We start from the raw sequence: 22,532 nt of genomic DNA, 5'->3' as shown, positions 1-22,532 counted from the left end.
CTATGGACTGTAGTCTGACAGGTTCCACTGTCCGTGGAATTTTCCAGGCAAGAATACTGGCGTGGGTTACCATTTCCTTCTCCAGGGGATCTTCCCGACCCAGGGATCATTAGGCATAAATAAAATATACAGATGTGTTGAACATAGGAAGGGATAGAAATGCTGAGTAAACACTAAAATTGTCACTAAACATTAAATATACATGAGGTATTAAAACTGTCACTAAACATTAAATATACATGAGGTATTAAAACTGTCACTAAACATATACATGATGAAAACTAGTCACTCAATATTTATGAAGTTGTAAATTGGTCACCCATTGGTTATACCCATTCTAGCTCCACAGATACTCTGCCAGATAAAATCCATAACTGCTCATAGACTGGCAAATCAAATCCAACAATATATAAAAAGAATTATAAGGACTTCCTTGGTGGTCCAGTGGTTGAGACTATATACCAGCAATGAACAGTGGAATTTGAAATTTAAAACACAATACCACTTATGTTAGCATCTCCCAAAATGAAATACTTAAATACAAATCCAACAAAATATGCACAAGATCTAAATGAGGAAAGCCATCAACCTCTGGTGAACAAAATCCAGTAAGAACTAAATAAATGGAAAGATATTCCATGTTCTTGGCTTGGAAGACTCAACAGTTTCAAGATGTCAGTTCTTCCCTATTTGATCTATAGATTCAGTGTAATCCTAACCAAAATCCCAGCAATTTATTTTGTCAATAAATTGATCCTCAAGTTTAAGTGGAGAAAAAAAAAATCCAGAATCACCAATGCAGTATTGACTGAGAACAAAGTTGGATGATGAACACTAACTGACTTTAAGACTTACTATAAAGCAATGGGGGGGGGGGCGGTGCTTCCCAGGTGGCCCTAGTGGTAAAGAACCCACGTACACAATGGAATATTACTCAGCCATTAAAAAGAATTCATTTGAATCAGTTCTAATGAGATGGATGAAACTGGAGCCCATTATACAGAGTGAAGTAAGCCAGAAAGATAAACACCAATACAGTATACTAACGCATATATCTGGAATTTAGAAAGATGGTAACAATAACCCTATATGCAAAACGGAAAAAGAGACACAGATGTACAGAACAGACTTTTAGACTCTGTGGGAGAAGGCGAGGGTGGGATGTTCTGAGAGAATAGCATTGAAACAGGTATACTATCAAGGGTGAAACAGATCATCGGCCCAGGTTGGATGCATGAGACAAGTGCTCGGGGCTGGTGCACTGGGAAGACCCAGAGGGATGGGATGGGGAGGGAGGTGGGAGGGGGGTTCAGGATGGGGAACACATGTAAATCCATGGCTGATTCATGTCAATGTACGGCAAAAACCACTACGATATTGTAAAGGAATTAGCCTCCAACTAATAAAATAGACCAAAAAAAAAGAACCCACCTGCCAATGCAGGGAGACGTTAGAGACGCGAGTTTGATCCCTGGGTCAGGAAGGGGACCTAGAGGAGAGTATGGCAACCCACTCCAATATTCTTGCTTAGACAATCCCATGAACAGAAGAGCCCGGTGGGCTTCCGTCCATACGTTTGCACAGAATTGGACATGACTGCAGTGACTTAGGACAGCATAGCACATAAAGCTTTGATAGTCAAGACAGTGTGGTACTGACAAAAGTACAAACAAATAGATAAATGGAACAGAATAACGCGTCTAGAAGTAGACCCCCATAAATATAGTCAACTGATCTTTAACAAAGGAGCAAAGGATAGCATTGAGGAAAAACAGTTTTCCCACAAAAGGTGTGAGAACAACTTGACATCTCCTGCAAAAAAACAAAACAAAACAAAACAAAAACTGAATCTAGACCTTACACCCTTGACAAAAATTAATTCAAAATGGATAACAGACCTAAATGTAAAATACAAAACTATGAAACTCCTAGGAGGTAACATATAAGAACATCTAGATAACCTTGAATGTAAGAATGACTTCTTAGATAAAACACCAGAGGCATGATTCATGAAAGAAGTAACTGATAAGCTGCACTTCATTAAAACTAAAAACTTCTGTTCTGTGAAAGAAAATGTTAAGAGAAGAGCGATGAGTGACAGACTGGGAAAAATATCTGCAAAGGACACATCCAAAAATAAAGAACTCTTTGAATTCAACAATAGGAAAACAACCAACCAGATTAAAAATGAGACAAAGACCATAATACATGCCTCACCAAAGAAGATTTTCATATGGCAAATGAGCATATGAAAAGATATTCCCCATCATATGTCACTTATCAGGGAAATGCGAATTAAAACAACAATCAGATACCACTATGCACCTATTAGAATGACCAAAATTTGGAACACTTTTGACACCATTGGAAAATTTTGACACCATTAAATGATATCAAGGGTGTGGAGCAATAGGAATTCTCATTCACTGCTAGTAGGAATATATAATGGTATAGTACAGCCTCTTTATTCTGGCCTGGAGAATTTCATGGACTATAGTCCATGGGGTCGAAAAGAGTCGGGCACGACTGAACGACCTTCACTTTCACAGCCCCTTTAGAAGACAGTTTGCAGTTTCATACGATATTAAACATATTCTTTTTATAAGATCCAAAAGAGTTGAAAACTTGTCTCCACACAAAAGCCAGCAGATGGATACTTATGGCAGCTGCACTTATAATTGCCAAAACTTGGAAGCAATCAAGATATCCTTCAACAGGTGAATAGATAAACTGTGATACATGCAGACGATGGGATATTATTCAACACCAAAAAAGTGAGTTATCAAGGCATGAAAAGACATGAAGGAAACTTAAGTGCATATTACCAAGTGAAAGAAGTCAATCTGAAAAGACTACATACTGTATGATTCCAACTGTGTGACATCTTGGAAAAGGCAACACTATGGAGGCAACAAAAAAATCAGGGATTGCCAGAAGTTAGGAATGAGAGGGCAATGGGAGAGATGAATAGATGGAAACAGAGGATTTTTAGGGTAGTGAAAATACTATGTACGATACCATAATAATGATACATGTCATTATGGGTTTGCCCAACACCAAGACTGAATTACAAACTATGGACCACTCTGGTGGGGGATGTGGATAACGTGGGAGGTTATGCATGTATGGAGGCAGGGAGCATATTGGAAATCTCTGTACTCTATCCCCAATTTTATTATGAACCTAAAACTGCCCTAAAAAAATAAAGTCAATAATGAAAGAGCAGATTACAAAATAGCATACACAGTGTAATGCCATTTTTTTTCTCATTCATTTTTATATGCTTCATTGGAGGATAATTGCTCTACAGTGTGGCTAGTTTCTGCCGTTCAACAATGTGAATCAGCCACGAGCATACATATATTTCCTCCTCCTTCCCACCCGACCCCCTCCCACCCCTCTGGGTCATCACAGAGCACCAGGTTGAGTTGAGTTCCCTGTATTGTTCAGCAACTTCCCACTAGCTATCTCTTTTACACATGGTAAAATATGTATTTCAATGTTACTCTCTCAATTTGCCCCACTGTCTCCTTCCCCTGATGTGCCAGGCGTTCACTGACAGATGAATGGATAAAGAAGTTGTGGTGTATAGACAATGGAATATTACTCAGCCATAAAAAGGAATGACTCTGGGTCACTTGAACTGAGGTGGACAAACCTATAGCCTGTTATACAAAGTAAGACAGAAAGAGAAAATAAAATATCATATATTAACACAGATATACGGAATCTAGAAAAATGGTACTGATGAATCTATTTTCAAGGCAGGAATAGAGATGCAGACATAGAGTCTGATGCCAGGCTAATTTTATTAAAATACATATACAATAGGGAGAATAATATGAAAAAATGACTAATGTATATATCTTTGAGGTAAAATGAAAGATGATTTTAATTTTCATTCTTTTACTTTCTGTACTCTCTGTAATCTAGATTTTCTACAATGAACATATGTCATCTCCATAATTAAAAAACACTAAAATAAATGGTTTTTAGAAAAGCTTTGGAAATGAGACAGCATTTGAAAGATGAGTGAAAATTTGATTTTTTCAGATACAGAGAAATTATCAGTAAAAGGAATTGTGACTGAAGCTACATGGGATGAGGAAGTTTTGGTAACTTGGAAGGGAAATTGACTAGCTATATTTGAGCATAGAGTATCCATAGAAAAGTGGTGGAAAATGAAGAAGTTGAAAACTGAATTGAGACCTTGCACATCAGATGAAGTGTTTATACTTAATGCAGTATTAAGTATTCCCCCTGTGTTCCTAGTACAGCAGAAGAACAGACAGAGGTGGGAAACAGAACCTCTTTTAGTTAGTTAGAAAATTTAGTTATTAAGAATATTCCTTTGAACTTAGTTCACCCAACAAGGTGTTATACTTGATACGTCTCCAAAAAGGAGTCAAAGTTACCTAACAGGGTTTGAGAGAGAGAAAGATCAATTCAGAGGAATCTAAATGTCAAAAGGCAAATATAGTTGCAAGTATTAAAGAGTTATTGTTATATAAAATACATTGGAACACAATGCTCTCCACCCAAATTATTCCACAACAGTACACTAATAGTCTGTGGGGCTTATACCCAAGAGTTGGACATGGGGAAAATGACTGAATTACAAGATTTGTACCAATGGGCATGAAGCAGGTGAACTATTTGAAATGCACACCAATTATATTTATTGTTATCACCACAGAAAGATCAGTCCCAAGGACACTGAAGGGGTGTCTGGACATCAGATTTACACTGCTGCTGTTCTAAACACTGCCAAAATCCAATCCAGAATATTGACTCTCTAACAATTTCTGGAGTAAATGTTTGGCTTATTGGAAATACCTTCAATATCACTAAGAAAGCACATGAGCAATTAGCTCATTTCAGTCACTTTGTTCTGTCCAACTCTTTGCGATCCTACAGACTACAGCACGCCAGGCTTCCCTGTCCATCACCGACTCCTAGAGTTTGCTCAAACTCATGTCCATTGAGTCGGTGATGCCACCCAATCATCTCATCCTCTGTCATCCCCTTCTCCTCCTGCCTTCGATCTTTCCCAGCATCAGGGTCTTTTCCAATGAGTCAGTTCTTCGCATCAGGTGGCCAAAGTATTGGAGTTTCAGCTTCAGCATCAGTCCTTCTAATGAATATTCAGAACTGATTTCCTTTAGGATGGACTGGTTGGATCTCCTTGCAGTCCAAGGGACTCTCAAGAGTTTTCTCCAACACCACAGTTCAAAAGCATACATTCTTCGGCACTCAGCTTTCTTTATAGTCCAACTCTCACATCCATACATGACTACTGGAAAAACCATAGCCTTGACAGACTTTTGTCGGCAAACTAATGTCTCTGCTTTTTAATATGCTGTCTAGGTTGGTCATAGCTTTTCTTCCAAGGATCAGCGTCTTTTAATTTCATGGCTGCAGTCACCATCCGCAGTGATTTTGGAGTCCAAGAAAATAAAGTATCTCACTGTTTCCATTGTTTCTCCATCTATTTGCCATGAAGTGATGGGACCAGATGTCATGATCTTAGCTTTTTGAATGTTGAGTTTTAAACCAACTTTTTCACTCTCCTCTTTTGCTTTAATCTCTTCAGTCATTCTTCTCTTTCTGAAAATAGGTGTCATGTCATTTGCATATCTGATGACACAATGATGCATATTTCTCCCAGCAATCTTGATTCCAGCTTGTGCTTCATCCAGCCCAGCACTTCACATGATGTACTCTGCATATAAGTTAAATAAGCAGGGTGACAATATACAGCCTTGATGTACTCCTTTCCCAATTTGGAACCAGTCTGTTGTTCCATGTCCAGTTCTAACTGTTTCTTCTTGATGGGCATACAGATTTCTCAGGAGGCAGGTTAGGTGGTCTGGTATTCCCATCACTTGAAGAATTTTCCATAGTTTGTTGTGATCCACACAGTCAAAGGCTTTGGCATAGTCAATAAAGCAGAAATAGATGTTTTTTCTGGAACTCTCTTGCTTTTTCAATGATCCAACAGATGTTGGCAATTTAATCTTTGGTTCGTCTGCCTTTTCTAAATCCAGTTTGAACATCTGGAATTTCATGGTTCACATACTGTTGAAGCCTGGCTTGGAGAATTTTGAGCATTACTTTGCTAGTGTATGAAATGAGTGCAATTGTGTGGCAGTTTGAACATTCTTTGTCATTGCCTTTCTTTGGGATTGGAATGAAAACTGATCTTTCCCAGTCCTGTGGCCACTGCTGAGTTTTCCAAATTTGCTGGCATATTGAGTGCAGCACTTTCACAGCATCATCTTTTACAAATTGAAACAGCTCAACTGGAATTCCATCACCTCCACTAGTTTTGTTCATAGTGATATTTTCTAAGGCCTACTTGACTTCCCATCCCAGGATGTCTGGCTCTAGGTGAGTGATCACACCATCATGGTTATCTGGGTCATTAAGATCTTTTTTGTATAGTTCTTTTGTGTATTCTTGCCACCTCTTCTTAATATCTTCTGCTTCTGTTAGGTTCATACCATTTCTGTCCTTTATTGAGCCCATCTTTGCATGAAGTGTTCCCTTGGTATTTCTAAGTTTCTTGAAGAGATCTCTAGTCTTTCCCATTCTATTGTTTTCCTCTATTTCTTTGCATTGGTCACTGAGGAAGGCTTTCTCATCTCTCCTTGCTATTCTTTGGAACTCTGCATTCAAATGGGTATATCTTTCCTTTTCTCCTTTGAATTTAGCTTCTCTTCTTTTCTTACCTATTTGTAAGACCTCCTCAGACAACCATTTAGTCTTTTTGCATTTCTTTTTCTTGGGGATGGTCTTGATCACTGCCTCATGTATAATATCATGAACCTCTGTCCATAGTTCTTCAGGCACTCTATCAGATCTAATCCCTTGAATCTGTTTGTCACTTCCACTGTATAATCATAAAGGATTTGATTTAGGTCATACCTGAATGGTCTAGTAGCTTTCCCTACTTTCTTCAGCTTAAGCCTGAATTTGGCAATAAGGAGCTCATGATCTGAGCCACAGTCAGCTCCTGGTCTTGTTTTTGCTGACTGTATAGAGCTTCTCCATCTTTGGCTGCAAAGAAATCAATCTGATTTCGGTGTTGACCATCTGATGATATCCATGTGTAGAGTCTTCTCTTGTGTTGTTGGAAGAGGGTGTTTGCTATGACCAGTGAGTTCGTTGGCAAAACTCTGCTAGCCTTTGCTCTGCTTCATTTTGTACTCCAAGGCCAAATTTGCCTGTTATTCCAGGTACCTTTTAACTTCCTACTTTTGCATTCCAGTCCCCTATGATGAAAAGGACATCTTTTTTGGGTGTTAGTTCTAGAAGGTCTTGTTGGTCTTCATAGAACCATTAAACATTAACTTCTTCAGCATTACTGGTTAGGGCTTAGACTTGGATTACCGTGATATTGAATGGTTTGCCTTGGAAACGAACAGAGATCATTCTGTCTTTTTTGAGATTGCACCCAAGTACTCCATTTCGGACTCTTGTTGACTATGATGCCTACTCCATTTCTTCTAAGGGATTCTTGCCCACAGTCATAGATATAATGATCATCTGAGTTAAATTTGCCCATTCTAGTCCATTTTAATTCACTGATTCCTAAAATGTCGATGTTCACTCTTGCCATCTCCTGTTTGGCCACTTCCAATTTACTTTGATTCATGGACCTAACATTCCAGGTTCCTATGCAATATTGTTCTTTACAGCATCAGACTTTACTTCCATCACCAGTCACATCCACAGCTGGGTGTTGTTTTTGCTTTGGCTCTGTCTCTTCATTCTTTCTGGAGTTGTTTCTCCACTCTTCTCCAGTAGCATATTGGGCCCCTACCGACCTAGCGAGTTCATCTTTCAGTGTCATATCTTTTTGCCTTTTCATACTGTTCATGGGGTTCTCAAGACGAGAATAGTGAAGTGGTTTGCCATTCCCTTCTCCAGTGGACCACGTTTTCTCAGAACTCTCCACCATGACCTGTCCATCTTGGGTGGCCCTACACGGCATGGCTCATAGTTTCATTGAGTCAGACAAGGCTGTGTGGTCCATGTGGTCAGTTTGATTAGTTTTCTGTGATGGGCTTTTCATTCTGTCTACTCTCTGATGGAGAAGGATAAGAGGCTTATGGAAGCTTCCTGATGGGAGAGACTGACTGTGAGGGAAACTGGGTCTTGTTCTGATGGGTGGGGCCATGCTCAGTAAATCTTTAATCCAATTTTCTCTTGATAGGCAGGGCTGTGTTCCCTCCCTGTTGAAATATACCAAATGATCTATGTCATAATCCTCCATTCTAAGTATTTGGGAAAAAAAAAGAAAGTATTTGAATATTGGCCTAAAATAGTTCAAATCAATTCAATCCAATAACTATTTAATAAACAGCTTCTAGAAAAGTGTTAGTTGCTCAGTCATGTCTGACTCTTTGCAACCCTATGGACTTTAGCCAGCCATGCTCCTCTGCAGGCAAGAATACTGGAATGGGTTGCCATTTCCTTCTCTTCCGGACTCAGGGATCAAAATCAGATCTCCTGCATTGCAGGCAGATTCTTTACAGTCTGAGCCACCAGGAAAGCAACTCCAATCAATTCAACCCAGTAACTATTTAATAAACAGCCTCTATCTGGGGATCAACTGCCCAGACACTGTGAGCTAGGTTCTTCATAGACTTTCTGTCATTAATGCTAACAATCTCACATAAAAGGTGCTATCATCCTCGTTTTACAGAATAAAACATGGCTCAGAGGGCTTAATTTGCTTGTGCCTTTCACACAACCAACAGCAGAGAAGGTGGTATCAGGGTCCTTTGGGCTGAGGGCCAGTGACCCCTCCACAGGGCAACATGGCCCAAACTTCCACCTGCCCTCAGACAGCATTCAGAAAATATTATCAACATTGTTTTCCATGTAAATACTGTTATCAGAGCAACTGGGAGAAACCCCCTGGATACCTAATTGGATCTCTCTAGTACATCAGAATAATGCCATAGCAAACAATTAAACCAATACAAAGTTTCTAAGGAAAGAGCTGTGCCAAGGACTTTTTCTGGCCAGCTTCTTTCTCTTCCTCAATTGCTAGCAAAATTAAAACTGGACAGAATATTAACCATGTTTTTCATTGGTTTAGGGATAAGATAAGCAGATTCCTTCTGTAAAACCAAAAACCAGAAGTTTAAGTCTCCAAATATAAATGCCTATATATAATCTTAAATATCTGAAATCCCCTTGAAAAATCTAAAGAATGCAATTTCAATTTAAAATATCTATAAATAGCACAAAATTGAGCAAAATATTAGTGGAATGAGAAAATGAGTGAGAGGCCCTTTTGCTATCTTTATAGAATTAAAATTCTTTAGGGGATAGAGGCAGTGTTCTAAGAATAGAAAAAACATTTCTCCCTGAATACCTCATGACTCCCAAACACCACTATATTTTCATCTGACATCCTCAGGCAGCTTTCTTTTTCTCCCCCAAAGAAAAGGCACGGACATATCTGGTGGCAACATCTCAACATCTCTGAATATTAGATGATGCATAGAATAAGAAAAAGAACATTACTGGGGAAATGTTTTCCATAATCTCACCAAAGATTAGTAGAGGCAGCCAAGAAAAAGCCAGTAATGTGTTAACAAATGCTCTCACTGACCTCCATTCCCATTCCCATAGAATAGAGGGCAGCTGAATAGCAGGAAGGAAACAAAGGAAAAAGGCCTAATCGCCAGCGGTCTCCAGGGCCTACTCTCCCACCCACCAATCACTTATGGAGTTCCCACTATAGGCAATATGTGTGTGCACGCATGCACACTCACTCAGTCGCTCAGTCATGTCTGACTCTGTGCGACCCTATGGACTGTAGCCCACCAGGCGCCTCTGTCCATGGGATTCTCCAAGCCAGAACACCGGAATGGGTTGCCATGCCCTGCTCCAACTGTAGGCATCAGGAGTATAAAAATAAATGGCATATTAGATTGGATTTCTCCATTAAACACTCCCCAGAGAACACTGTACTTCTTTGTAGCACTCATTACAGGATCACATTTCTATCTTTTTAGACATGTGTTAAATCTTAAGATACTTGCTTATGGAAATGTAAAATGGTGCAGCCACTATGAAAAACTGTATGGCAGTTTCTCAAAAAAAATTTAAAAATAGAATTACCATAGGATCCAGCAATTCCATTTCTGGGTCTATAGCCAAAAGAACCAGAGACACGATTTTGAAAAGATATTTGCACACTCACTGGGAGCATTCTTACAATAGGCAAGAGGTGAAATAAACCCAGTTGTCCACTGACAGATAAAGGGATAAATAAAATTGTGTATATACATACAAAGGATTATGCAGCTTTAAAAAGAAAGGATTATTCAGCTTTAAAAAGAAAGAAACATGCTACAACATGAATGATGCTTGAGGGCATTATGCTAAGTGAAATAAATCAGTCACAAAAAGAAAATTACTGCATGATTCCATTTATATGAGGTACCTAGCATAGTTACATTTATTGAAACAGGAAGTGGGATGGTGGTTGCCAAGGGCTGGGGGAAGAGGGAAATCCGTGTTTAATGAGTGTAAAGTTTCAGTTGTGCAAAATAAAAATGTTCTAGAGATTCACAACAATGTGAACATACTCAGCATTACTTAAAAATAGTTAAGATAGTAAATTTTCTATTGTTGTTGTTCAGTCGTGAAGTCATGTCTGACTCTTTGTGACCCCGTAGACTGCAGCATGCCAGGCTTCCCTGTCCTTCACTCTTTCTCAGAGTTTGCCCAAGTTCATGTCCACTGAGTCAGTGATGTTATCTAGCCGTCTCATCCTCTGCTGCCCACTTTTCTTTTTGCCTTCAATCTTTTCCAACATCAGGGTTTTTCCAATGAGCTGGCTCTTCTCATCAGGTGGCTAAAGTATTGGAACTTCAGCTTCAGCATCAGTCCTTACAAAGAATAGTCAGGGTTGACTTCCTTAGAATTGACTGATTTGATCTCCTTGCAGTCCAAGGGACTTTCAAGAGTCTTCTCCAGCACCACAATTCGTAAACATCAGCTTTCTTTATGGTCCAGCTCTCACATCCATACATGACTACTGGGAAAACCATAGCTTTGACTACACGGACTTCTGTCAGCAAAATGATGTCTCTGCTTTTTAACATGCTGTCAGGGTTTGTCAAAGATCTCTTTTCAAGGAGCAAGCGTCTTTTAATTTTACGGCTGCAGTCACTGTCCACAGTGCTTTTGGACCCCAAGAAAACAAAATCTGTCTCTGCTTCCACTTTTCCCTCTTCTATTTGCCATGAAGTAGTGATGGGACCAGATGCCATGATCTTTGTTTTTTGAATGTCGAGTTTCAAGCCAGCTTTTTCATTCTCCTCTTTCATCCTCATCAAAAGGCTCTTTAGTTCCTCTTCACTTTCTGCCACTAGAATGGTATCATCTGCATATCTGAGGTTACTGATATTTCTCCCTGCAATCTTGATTCTAGCTTGTGATTCATCCAGGCCCAGTGCTTCATATGAGGTACCCTGCATATAAGTTAAATAAGCAGGGTGACAATATATAGCCTTGATGTACTCCTTTCCCATTTTGAACCAGTCTGTTGTTCCATGTTCAATTTTCACTATTGCTTCTTGACCTGCATACAGGTTTCTCAGAAGACAGGTACAGCGGTCTGGTATTCTCATCTTGTTAAGAATTTTCCAGTTTGTTGTGATCCACACAGTTAAAGGCTTTAGCGTAGTCAATGAAACAGATGTTTTTTCTGGAATTCCCTTGCTTTTTCTATGACCCAGTGAATGTTGACAATTTGATCTCTGGTTCTTCTGCCTTTTCTAAACATCTGGAAGTTCTCAGTGCACAGAAGAATGAAACCTAGCTTGAAGAATTTTGAGCATAACTTTGCTAGCATGTGAAATGAGCACAATTGTATGGTGGTTTGAACATTCTTTGGCATTGCCCTTCTTTAGGATTGAAATGCAAACTGACCTTTTCCAGTCCTATGGCTCCTGCTGAGTTTTCCAAATGTACTGACATAATGAGTGCAGCACCTTCACAGCCTCATTTTGCACTTCACTACAATTTTAAACAATTTTTAATTAACAAAAGACTTGTTTGTCCCTATATTTTTATTATTTAAGCACAAACCCTTGCATATAGAAGATGTTTAATAAATATTTACTAGACAGATAGATGGAGGAATGGATAAATGGATGGATGGACTGGACAGATGGGAATGTGAAGAGAAGTGTAACATATAAACCAATAATTACTATGCCATGTAAACATTGAGAAATGGGCCCTGGATATATGAAGTGGAGAGTTCTTGCTACGGTCGGTTTTGACATAACATTTTTCACATAGAATTACTTTGTTTTATCAACCAACACCACAAAATAGATTCACTTCTATTCAGTTGATTAATTCTTATTTTTTTCTTTTACTTCTCTTCACTACAGTATAATCTGTCTTCTGACCTACATGATATTATAATAGAAAAATCCATTTTCTGTCACCTTTGCTTTTTATAGCTCCTCTCTTAATCCAAAAGGGTAATATGAAATAAAGCTTACACTCAACGCTGCAGAAGAGGAAAGCAGGTGATAAGTTGCTTGCCTCTAGGTTATTAATCAGCTGTCCTCTGGGGCATACTGTTATGAAGCTGTGCCATGTAATAAACAAAGGCAAAAAGGATAATCTCCATTTTCTGACTCTGAAGTGCAGGCATGTGCTATAAAACTAAATTGACATCTGTTAGCAGGCTTGTCACATGAACGGTTTTTTCCTGCAGAATCTGGAATAAATTAGATCTTAAAATAAAACTTGGAACAGAGAGGCTGCTTTACATAATTCCTTCTAATGTTGTGCTGTGAACCTATCGCACTGATTTGAAAGAGAAGTTCTTATAAGAAATGTTTCATTATCATTTTAATTGCAAAAATGTTGAATGCCACTCCATGCTAGGAAATTTGTGTTTTTTAAAAGGTCCTTATGTTTTTAACTAAAAAGTGGCGAATGAAATCTTCCTTTTCTAATATTTCACAGCTGCAAAATAAATCAGCTTTTACCTCCAACTAAAACTGTGACCACTTTTCCCCAAGCACTTGGAGCCCGCTTCATGGGTGGTTTATTATGCATGGGCACCTCAGAGGCTGGCATGGCTGTGCTCCTGAGGCAGAAATCGCCGGCCTGGGTGTGACCTCACAGATTTGTTCAGGTATCTCTCCCTCAGAGGATTCACTAATATGATAGCAAGTTCTTGGGGCTCTTACTGTCAAAAGGCATTAAGCATTTTTTAACACACACAGAGTAAGTTGCCCAGCTGCCTGACCTAGTGAATCTGAGCTGCGCAGTGCCGTAGTGCCGAATGTAGTCACGTTCCTCTGTCGACCTACTGTTAGGAAAGGAAGTCATAAAAAAGGCAACCTTTTGGGCACCTGGAGCTTAGAGCCTCCCTCGGCTCCCTCAGGATTCACTTAGCTCTCATTCCCCAAAGTTTGTCAAAATGGCAAGATTCTCAGACAAACGCGCCAACTTTGGTACACAGCAACGAAGAAAAACAAATGCCAGCTCTCTGGAGGCTAATTTCCTCCATATGTGAAATCTTCCTCTTTGGTAATAATAACGGGTCCCTCGGAAAGTCCTGAAGGAGCGAGGGCAGTCACGATGCTCTATGAGATAAAGTCCCAAATCTGGCTCCACGAATACGCTTCATTCATCTCTATCACCAGCATCAGTTTATTTTCTGAACAGTCTTCACAAATGGCAGAGATCTGTACCGCTCACCCTACAAGAAGGAAAACTAAAGGCACAGAGGCCACAGAGGCTTAGTGAGGAGCCAGGGAGTGAGGCCCCCAAAGCTGACAGCCAGGCTCTGGACCCCCTTCCTGTCTAAAACAGTCTGTGCACAGCAGGGGATGAGCGATTTGCAAACGGAAGGCTGAGCTTCTGAAGTCCTCTCTATCCACGGAGGTGATCACAAATGGTGATCTTCATACCACCTGGGGTAGAATGGGGTGGGGTTGGTTAAAAATACAGATTTCCTGAGCTCCATGCCAGACGAGCTAAATCAGAATCTCTGAGCTTGGTCCTGGGTCTGACCTCTGAGTCAAGGTCCCTTAAGAAGATTGGATGCTCTGGGGCAAGTTGCCATTACTTTTGGTTTGTTTTCTGGTGTTCTGAATTCTAACACTGAAATCTGAGAAACCTGCAGTTACACAGGTGGGAGTTGGTCTCTGGATTCCAGAGCACTGTTCACACACAATCTTTCCAGTCATGGCTTTTGGCCAAGGGAAACCAAGGGAGAACACATCTAAGGAAACAAAAACTGTAGCTCAATCCAGATTCACTGAGTGGTTTGAAAATCATTAAGAACAATCAGGACTTTTTGCTTCACAGCAAATCTCACCATTATAGATGAGTGAATATGGTAAAAAGCCAAAACTCATTTGCTCAATATTGAGTGCACAAGTTCTCGACTCAAGTTCTCAAGACGACTTGTCCTTAGGGTCCACTGCAGATTGATAGAGGAAGAAAGATGTCTCTGCATTTCAAATCGCAATTCAGTACCATGAATGACTCATTACTCTTAAATTGCCACTGGCTTATTTCACAGAAACACAGCACCATCATGATTAAATATAATAGCAATTCTGCAAGATGAAGTTGCCTTCAAATACACAGAAAGATACACATCTCTCTTTGAAAAGAAAGGAATATAAACAAGTCTAAGTAGAAGATTCCTCTGGGCCTTAAAAGAATCACCTGGACTTCTACCTTTATCACAGCATATCTTGTTTCCATGCAGTTTTCCACCCAAATGTTCTTTTGAAATATCAGTGACTAAAGCCTCTGGATGCTCATGCGGCTGCTGATTAATTCCATAGTAGGTTGTAGGAAAAGGTAAATTATTCAAACTTTGATATCCTGCACATTTTATTTAGAAAGCTACCAGGGAGAAAGTCAGGTGGACAAATATATATTTCCTGAGCACTTCACTAGGTAGTCAGGATGGGGGTATGTACAACGAAGGGCATCTTGGGTACACAGTTTAGATGGGAGCACACGTCTGAGAAGCAGAGATCCAGCTGCAGGGTAAAGCCATTAGTCATCTAGGACTCAGGCCTGTCTGGGCCTTGCACTGGTACGGCAGATGACCAGGTGACATTTTCATGAAGGAGAAGAAAAAATTTCTCCTGAGAAAAAATTTGTCCCAGAAAAACAGCATGTCTAGTACAGAAAGCTGGGGCAATAGGCTGGCATAGCAAGAAAATGACCTGGGGCACAGCGTAGCATCTGTGCCTCACTCCACCCTCAGTAAGGACTCTGGCTAGAGTGAGAGGACATCGGGAGAGCACAGAGTGGCTCAGGTCCCAGCAGTGACCATTACTGTTAATATCGTCTGCTCCTGTGTTCCTCAGACTGTGGTACAGACATTGCTACTCAATGTATGGTCCCTAATCAGCAGGATCAGCATTATCTGGGAGCTTCCTAGAAATGCAGAGTCTTGGGCCTCACCCCAAACCTCCTAAGTCAACATCTACTTTTTCATTAGATTCTCCAGGTGGTTCACATACATAATAATATACGAGAAATATTGGTATAGGATATGATTGGGGGCAATATAAATAAGCATTTCAAAATCTTTTATTAAGGCATTTTTAATGTATATAGGAAAAAAACTGGAACAGTTGACTATTGAGTCCGTGGATACTATTTCTGCAGATGATTCTAAGGAAGAAAGGTGAATCAGTTAAAAAAAAAAAAAAAATGAAGGCAAGATGCACACCCTCCCCATTGTACCAAACACAAAGCAAAAAAGAGAATGATAAGGGAGGCAGGGGACAGAAAGATCAAAGCGGGCTCAAAATCAAGGTGAACATCTCCAGGGACCAGAACATAGAGCAGTAAGCAGGACTGAAGCCAGGACATGCTGGGCTCTGACATAGAGCAGGTAGCAGAGGTCCTGGGATGCATCTCCTACAAAGAACAGGAACTAAAAGTGCTCCCATCACAAAGCAGCTGAGCCACATTTACTGATTAAAGCCAAGGGCTGAAGCGGAGTTCCCTGGACTCAGAAAGGAGCCCAAAATAAACTGCTGAAAACCACTAACTGGGGCTAAGGCTTAAAACCAGTCATTGGTCTAGGGAGGTAAGAGAAGAGAGGCTCACTCTTGCAAACAGCAAATGAGCCAAATCCAGACAATTCAGTAACTGGATATTCCCATTATCACTGAAGAAACAGAAGCCCCCAGATGCTTATATAAGACCGGGCCCTGAAGGCTATTGTAAAATCACTAGGCAGAGAAAGGTAGAACCAAAAAGGAAAGAAAAAAGCAAAACCAAACCAAAAACCTTCCACTGAAAATGAGCTAACAAACTGAACTTGAAAATACACACAAAATCAAATGATGAAAAACAGCCAACCAAAACCATAACTGGAACATTACTTCATTGAGAGAGTAAATTAATTTTGTTAAACTGTCTGACTAAATTTTAAGTATGTTTAGGGCAAAAGTAGAAAGTCAAGAGATACCTGGGTAACACGCAAGTTTCTCTTCAGAGTACAAAATAAAGCAGGGCAAAGTCTGAGTTTTGTCAAGAGAATACACTGGTCATAGAAAACATCCTCTTCCAACAACACAAGAGACAACTCTACACATAAACATCACCAGATGGTCAATACCAAAATCAGATTGATTATATTCCTTGCAGCCAAAATTGAAGAAGCTCTATATAGTCAGCAAAAATGAGACCTGAAGCTGACTGTGGCTCAGATCATCACCTCCTTACTGCAAAATTCAGGCTTAAGTTGAAGAAAGTAGGCAAACCACTAGGCCATTCCATTATGATCAAATCAAATCCCTTATGATGATATAGTAGAAGTGACAAATAAATTCAAAGGATTAGATCTGACAGAGTCCCTGAAGAACTATGGATGGAGGTTCATAACACTGTACAGCAGACAATGACCAAAACCATCCAAAGGAAAAAAAAAATGCAAGAAGGAAAAATGGTTGTCTGAGGAGGCCTTAAAAATAGTTGAGAAAAGAAGAGAAGTAAAAGGCAAAGGAGAAAGGGAAAGATATACCCAAATGAATGCAGAGTTCCAGAGAATAGTAAAGAGAGAAAAGAAAAACTTCTTAAGCAAACAATCCAAAGAAATAGAAGACAACAATAAAATGTGAAATACTAGAGATCTCTTCAAGAAAACTGGAGATATCAAGGGAAAATTTCATGCAAAGATGGGCATAATAAAGGACAGAAATGGCAAGGACCTAGAAGAAGCATAAGAGATTAAGAAGAGGTGGCAAGAATACACAGTAGAACTATACAAAAAAGAACTTAACAACCCAGATAATCACGATGGTGTGGTCACTCACCTAGAGACAGACACCCTGGAGTGTGAAGTCAAGAGGGACTTAGGAAGCATTACTACAAACAAAACTAGTGGAGGTGATGGAATTTCAGCTGAGCTATTTCAAATCCTAAAGGATGATGCTATTAAAGTGCTGCACTAAATATGCCAGCAAATTTTGAAAACTCAGCAGTGACCAGAGGACTGGAAAAGGTCAGTTTTCATTCTAATCCCAAAGAAAGACAATGTCAAAGATGTTCAAACTACCATACAATTGTGTTCATTTCATATGCTAGCAAGGTTATGCTCAAAATCCTTCAAGCTAAGCTTCAACACTATGTGAACTGAGAACTTCCAGATGTACAAACTGGGTTTAGAAAAGGCAGAGGAACCAAAGATCAAATTGCCAACATCTGCTGGATCATAGAAGAAGCAAGTGAACTCCAGAAAAACATCTACTTCTGCTTCACTGACCATGCTAAAGCCTTTGGCTGTGTGGATCACAACAAATTGTGGGAAATTCTTAAAGAGATGGAAATACCAGACCACCTTATCTGTCTCCTGAGAAACCTGTGTGTGGGTCAAGGAACAATAGTTAGAATCGGACATGGAACAACAGACTAGTTCAAAACTGGGAAAGGAGTATGATAAGGCTGTATATTGTCCCCCTTCTTGTTGTACTTACATGCAGAGTGAAAGTGAAAGTTGTTCAGTCCTGTCCAACTCTTTGCAACCCCATGGACTACACAGTCCATGGAATTCTCCTGGCCAGAATACTAGAGTGAGTAGCCATTCCCTTCTCCAGTGGATCTTCCCAACCCAGGGATCGAACCCAGGTCTCCTGCATTACAGGCAGATTCTTTACCAGCTGAGCTACCAGGGAATCCCAATATACAGAGTACATCACGTGAAGTGCTAGGATGGATGAATCACAAGCTGGAATCAAGATTGCCGAGACAAATAGCAACAACCTCAGATATACAGATGATACCGCTCTAATGGCAGAAAGTGAAGAGGAACTAAAGAGCTGTTTGATGAGGGTGAAATAGAGTGAAAAAGATGATTTGAAACTCAATATTCAAAAAACTAAGATCATGGCATCTGACTCCATCACTTTATGGCAAATAGAAGAGGGAAAAGTGGAAGCAGTGACAAATTTTATTTTCTTAGGGTCCAAAATCACTGTGGGCAATGACTCGGCCATGAAATTAAGAGATGTTCTTTGGAAGGAAAACTATGACAAACCTAGACAGCGTATTAAAAAACAGAGACATCACTCTGCCAACAAGGGTCCATAGAATCAAAGCTATGATTTTTCCAGTAGTGAGGTGTGGATGTGAGAGCTGGATCATAAAGAAAGCTGAGCACCAAAGAATTGATGCTTTCAAATTATGGTGCTGGGGAAGACTCTTGGAGTCCCTTGGACAGCAAGGAGATCCAACCAGTCAATCCTAAAGGAAATCAACCCTGAATATTCATTGGAAGGAGTGATGCTGAAGCTGAAGCTCCAATACTTTGGCCACCTGATGTGAAGAACTGACTCAGTGGAAAAGACCCTGATGCTGGGTCTTTTGAGGGCAAGAGGAGAAGGTGACGGCAGAGGATGCGATGGTTAAACAGCATCACTGACTCAGTGGATATGAATTTGAGCAAACTCTGAGAAAGAGTGAAGGACAGGGAAGCCTGGCGTGCTGCAGTACAAGGGGTCACAAAGAGTCAGACACGACTTAGTGGCTGGAAAACAATAGCAACAGGCTGTACATAAACTAAAACTATCTCTAAAAAATATAAAAATAAAGGATTCTATAATAGCATTTCATATAAAACTAACCCCCCTCCCCCAAAAAAGCTGGTATGGCAGAATCAACAGCAGACAAAACAGAACTTAAGGCAAAAGGGATTTCTAGAAATAAAAAAAAGACATAATATATACACATGGTAGAATGTTTTTCCAGAAAGTGTCTATCATTTTCCATTTCCAACAGCAAAGCATGAACAGTATTCCCAATAAGCATTTCAGGGTAGGGGAGCATTGACATATTGCTTATATGTGCAAACTCGATAAGCGAGAAGTAAAGGGAATCTTTTTGTGGTTTAATTTCAAAGTTCGTATTCTCTTAAACACAGCACCAACCACACAACAGAACTGTTGTTTTGTAATTAATGGCAGGCTCTCTGCCCAGGGAAGCAGAAAGTGGCATTCCTTTCAGAGTCCAAGGCGACACACAAGCTCAGGGGCAGAGTCTTGGGTAAGGGAGGACTTAACCCCCAGGGCTGAACAGGCAGGAAGTCCAGCTCCAGCTTCATCACCTGACTGGCATCCCCAGCCACAAGGTCTACATCTGCTTTGGATTACTTCTCAGCAGCTTCTTTCATTTGCATACAGTCCAGTATTTACTTTCTATACAATCGCCAGCAAAGCTGTTTGGTACCCTGAGTCAGTTAACAAGAATAGTCTAAGACCAAGTCTGAAGGACCAATTCCCTTCAATTTCACACAAAGATTTCATTAAAAAAAAAAAAAAAACTCTTGACTAGCATTAGGTGCAGTTAGCAATTTCCAGAGAAATCACTGATATATTTTTCCCTAGAACAAAGAAAGGTAAAAAAGCTTCTATAAAATTTAGTAAAAACTTACTGAAATTATTAGAGGGGTGGGATGGGGAGGGAGATGGGAGGGAGTTTCAAAAGGGAGGGGATATATGTATACCTATGGCTGATTCATGTTGAGGTTTGACAGAAAACAACAAAATTCTGTAAAGCAATTATCCTTCAATAAAAAATAAATTAATAAAAAAAACTTACTGAAATCTTTAATAAATAATTTCAATTTACAATCAAATGACAAATTCACTCCAGGCACTCCGCTGGAAGTTTTCACCCTGTGCTCTCTGCTCTAATCCTCAGAAACAATCCATTTAGGTAGTATCATTGTCCCCATTTTATTGACAATCAAATTGAGGGCCAGAAAGGTTAAATGACTTGCCTGAGGACCCATGCCTCAAACCTAGAGTAATGAGCCTTACAAAGGTAAGCTCTAATGTAGTCCTGTTATTCATATTATTATCAGCATGATTATGACTGAAAATAATTTCTCATTAACCAGCCTGGATCATTTAGGGATACTCTGTGTAATAAAGTCTTATGATTAATATAAGCAGAAACCTCAGATTCGATATTTCTAATCACATTCTGGAAAAATTCAGATGCATAGTTACAGCAATAAGCACTCAGCCAAAAGAAGACAGTTAATCATTCCAAATAATGCTGAATCCAGGTGATATTATTTCCTGACAGACTGGGCTTCTCATGCACACACTTTTGCTGATGCAGCTGCTTCTCACTCGATGCTTTAGAAAGGTTTTTTGATTTACGGTTTGAAGTTAAAATTACCAGAGAGTTTTAAAAGCAGTATGAAAGCCATATGCATCTTACTGTCACTATCTTAAGACTGTGCCTTTCATTTTTGGCTACATTTTTTGCCTGAGTGACTGGAATCTAGGTATGGGTAAAGATAAGAAAAACAACCGCTTAAAATGGAAAACATCACAAAATTATGTGAGATATTTTAAAGCCATGAAGTGAAAACAAAACAACAAAACCCCTTTGGTGTCTATAGTCACTTTCAGGAAAAATAAGTGAAGGAGGCAAGGCAAACACATTGACATGTTTTAGTGTGTTTTTCCTATTTGTTTTCCCTGCCAGAGATACATCCTATTTATCAAGGTCTGTACACATGTTGAAAAATGAAAACAGATCCTGTCTGCTGCAGGCCAGAACCGAGGTTTCCTTTAATCTGGTACCATGTAGCTCCTAGAAGCATGTCCTAATGGAAGCAATCATTCACCAAAGGCTTTAGATTTTGTTGTTTTTGTTTTAAAGCATTCACCCAAAAAAAATCTTTATGAAAGAATATCAGTATCTTTTAAATTTTCAACAAGGGACTTTTTTTTAAAGGGGAAAATACATACGTGGCAATTCTGAGCCAGATCACTTTCATTATTTATGGGGTTTTCTTTCCTCCATTTTTTTTTTTTATTGTGGTAAAATGCACATAACATAAAATTACCACCTTAATCATTTTTACATGTCATTATTAGTGTTTTCAATAAAAATAATGGCCCTAGGAATATTTTTAAAAGCCTCTAAAACATTTTTCTTTTTTGGAATCTCTGAAAATATTTCTTCTGTGTGAGAAGCAGTGTTATAAGAGGCATGACATTTTATCTACAGCATAAAGGTTTGCCCACTGCAGCTCCCATGGAGTGAAACAATTCAGGTGTCTACCTGGTAGACATTTTTCATACAATATGTGGCATAGATAAATTATATCCACAGATCACTTTTTGAAGTCTCATTTTATCCTAACATTTACCAAATCTTTGGCTAAAATATTATCCAAAAAAGCAAAATGTCTTTGTGTTTCACTTCTAGATACTCAGTCTTTTCTTTGAAGAATGGGAGTGGAGGACCAGGGTATAAAAAGCATGAAGGTGGAGCAGTAAGACTCCTAAATGAATGCAAAGAATGAGTAGTTAGCTCTTTGAATAATCTAGAGTTGACATGTCAAAGGGTCAAGGCAATAATCTTCAGCCACAAAAAAAAAAAAAAAAAAAAATCTATGAAGGTAACAAACAGCAAAAACAAAATAAAATTCTGAAAAATGCTCTCACTTCTTTGGGTTCTGTTCAAAGATTTTTATCCCCAAACTCCTATATGTGTTTCATTAAGTCTCCTAACTATCACATGCTAGTTACTCTCAATGGCAAATCAAAATACAAACACAAAATTCAAAACACATGTTAAAAGAACACCAAATTTTTTGAAGTTGTTCTTGTAGAAGCTCCTCCTGTCCAATTAAAGAAAGTTTTGTTTTCTGTTTTTTGGATTTTTTTAAAAAGAGGAAGCTGAAGAAGAGGGGGAAGGGAAGGAAAAAGAACAATGCAGAGGAAGTTTTTTTATTAAAGATCAAGCTGCCAATTAAGGTTTAAAATTGAATTCTGTATACCTACTGTGTCTCAGGAACACCCATTCTGGTATGTCCTAAATTACATGCCATCTCTGGGGATAATAAGCCAAGGGAGGCCAAGCCCAAGAAGGGTTGGCAATCAAATGCAAGACAACTACACTCAGGAGAATTTCTCTAGCATCTACCTACAGAATGCAGTTGGTCACATTTATACTAAAAACTGCTTTCAAAAAACACA

The 22,532-nt window shown here is 39.3% G+C and overlaps 1 protein-coding gene across 1 annotated transcript in view; it reads right to left on the bottom strand.

Moving 5' to 3' along the window:
• Window positions 1-22,532, bottom strand: part of METTL24 (methyltransferase like 24) — a 116,060-nt gene that overhangs the window by 27,007 nt on the left and 66,521 nt on the right. The window lies entirely within an intron of this gene.

The sequence above is a fragment of the Cervus elaphus genome, chromosome 28 (assembly GCF_910594005.1).
Source record: "Cervus elaphus chromosome 28, mCerEla1.1, whole genome shotgun sequence".
NCBI lineage: Eukaryota > Metazoa > Chordata > Mammalia > Artiodactyla > Cervidae > Cervus > Cervus elaphus.
The sequence above is the reverse complement of the archived record's forward strand: the minus strand, read 5'-3'. Positions and strand labels throughout refer to the sequence as shown.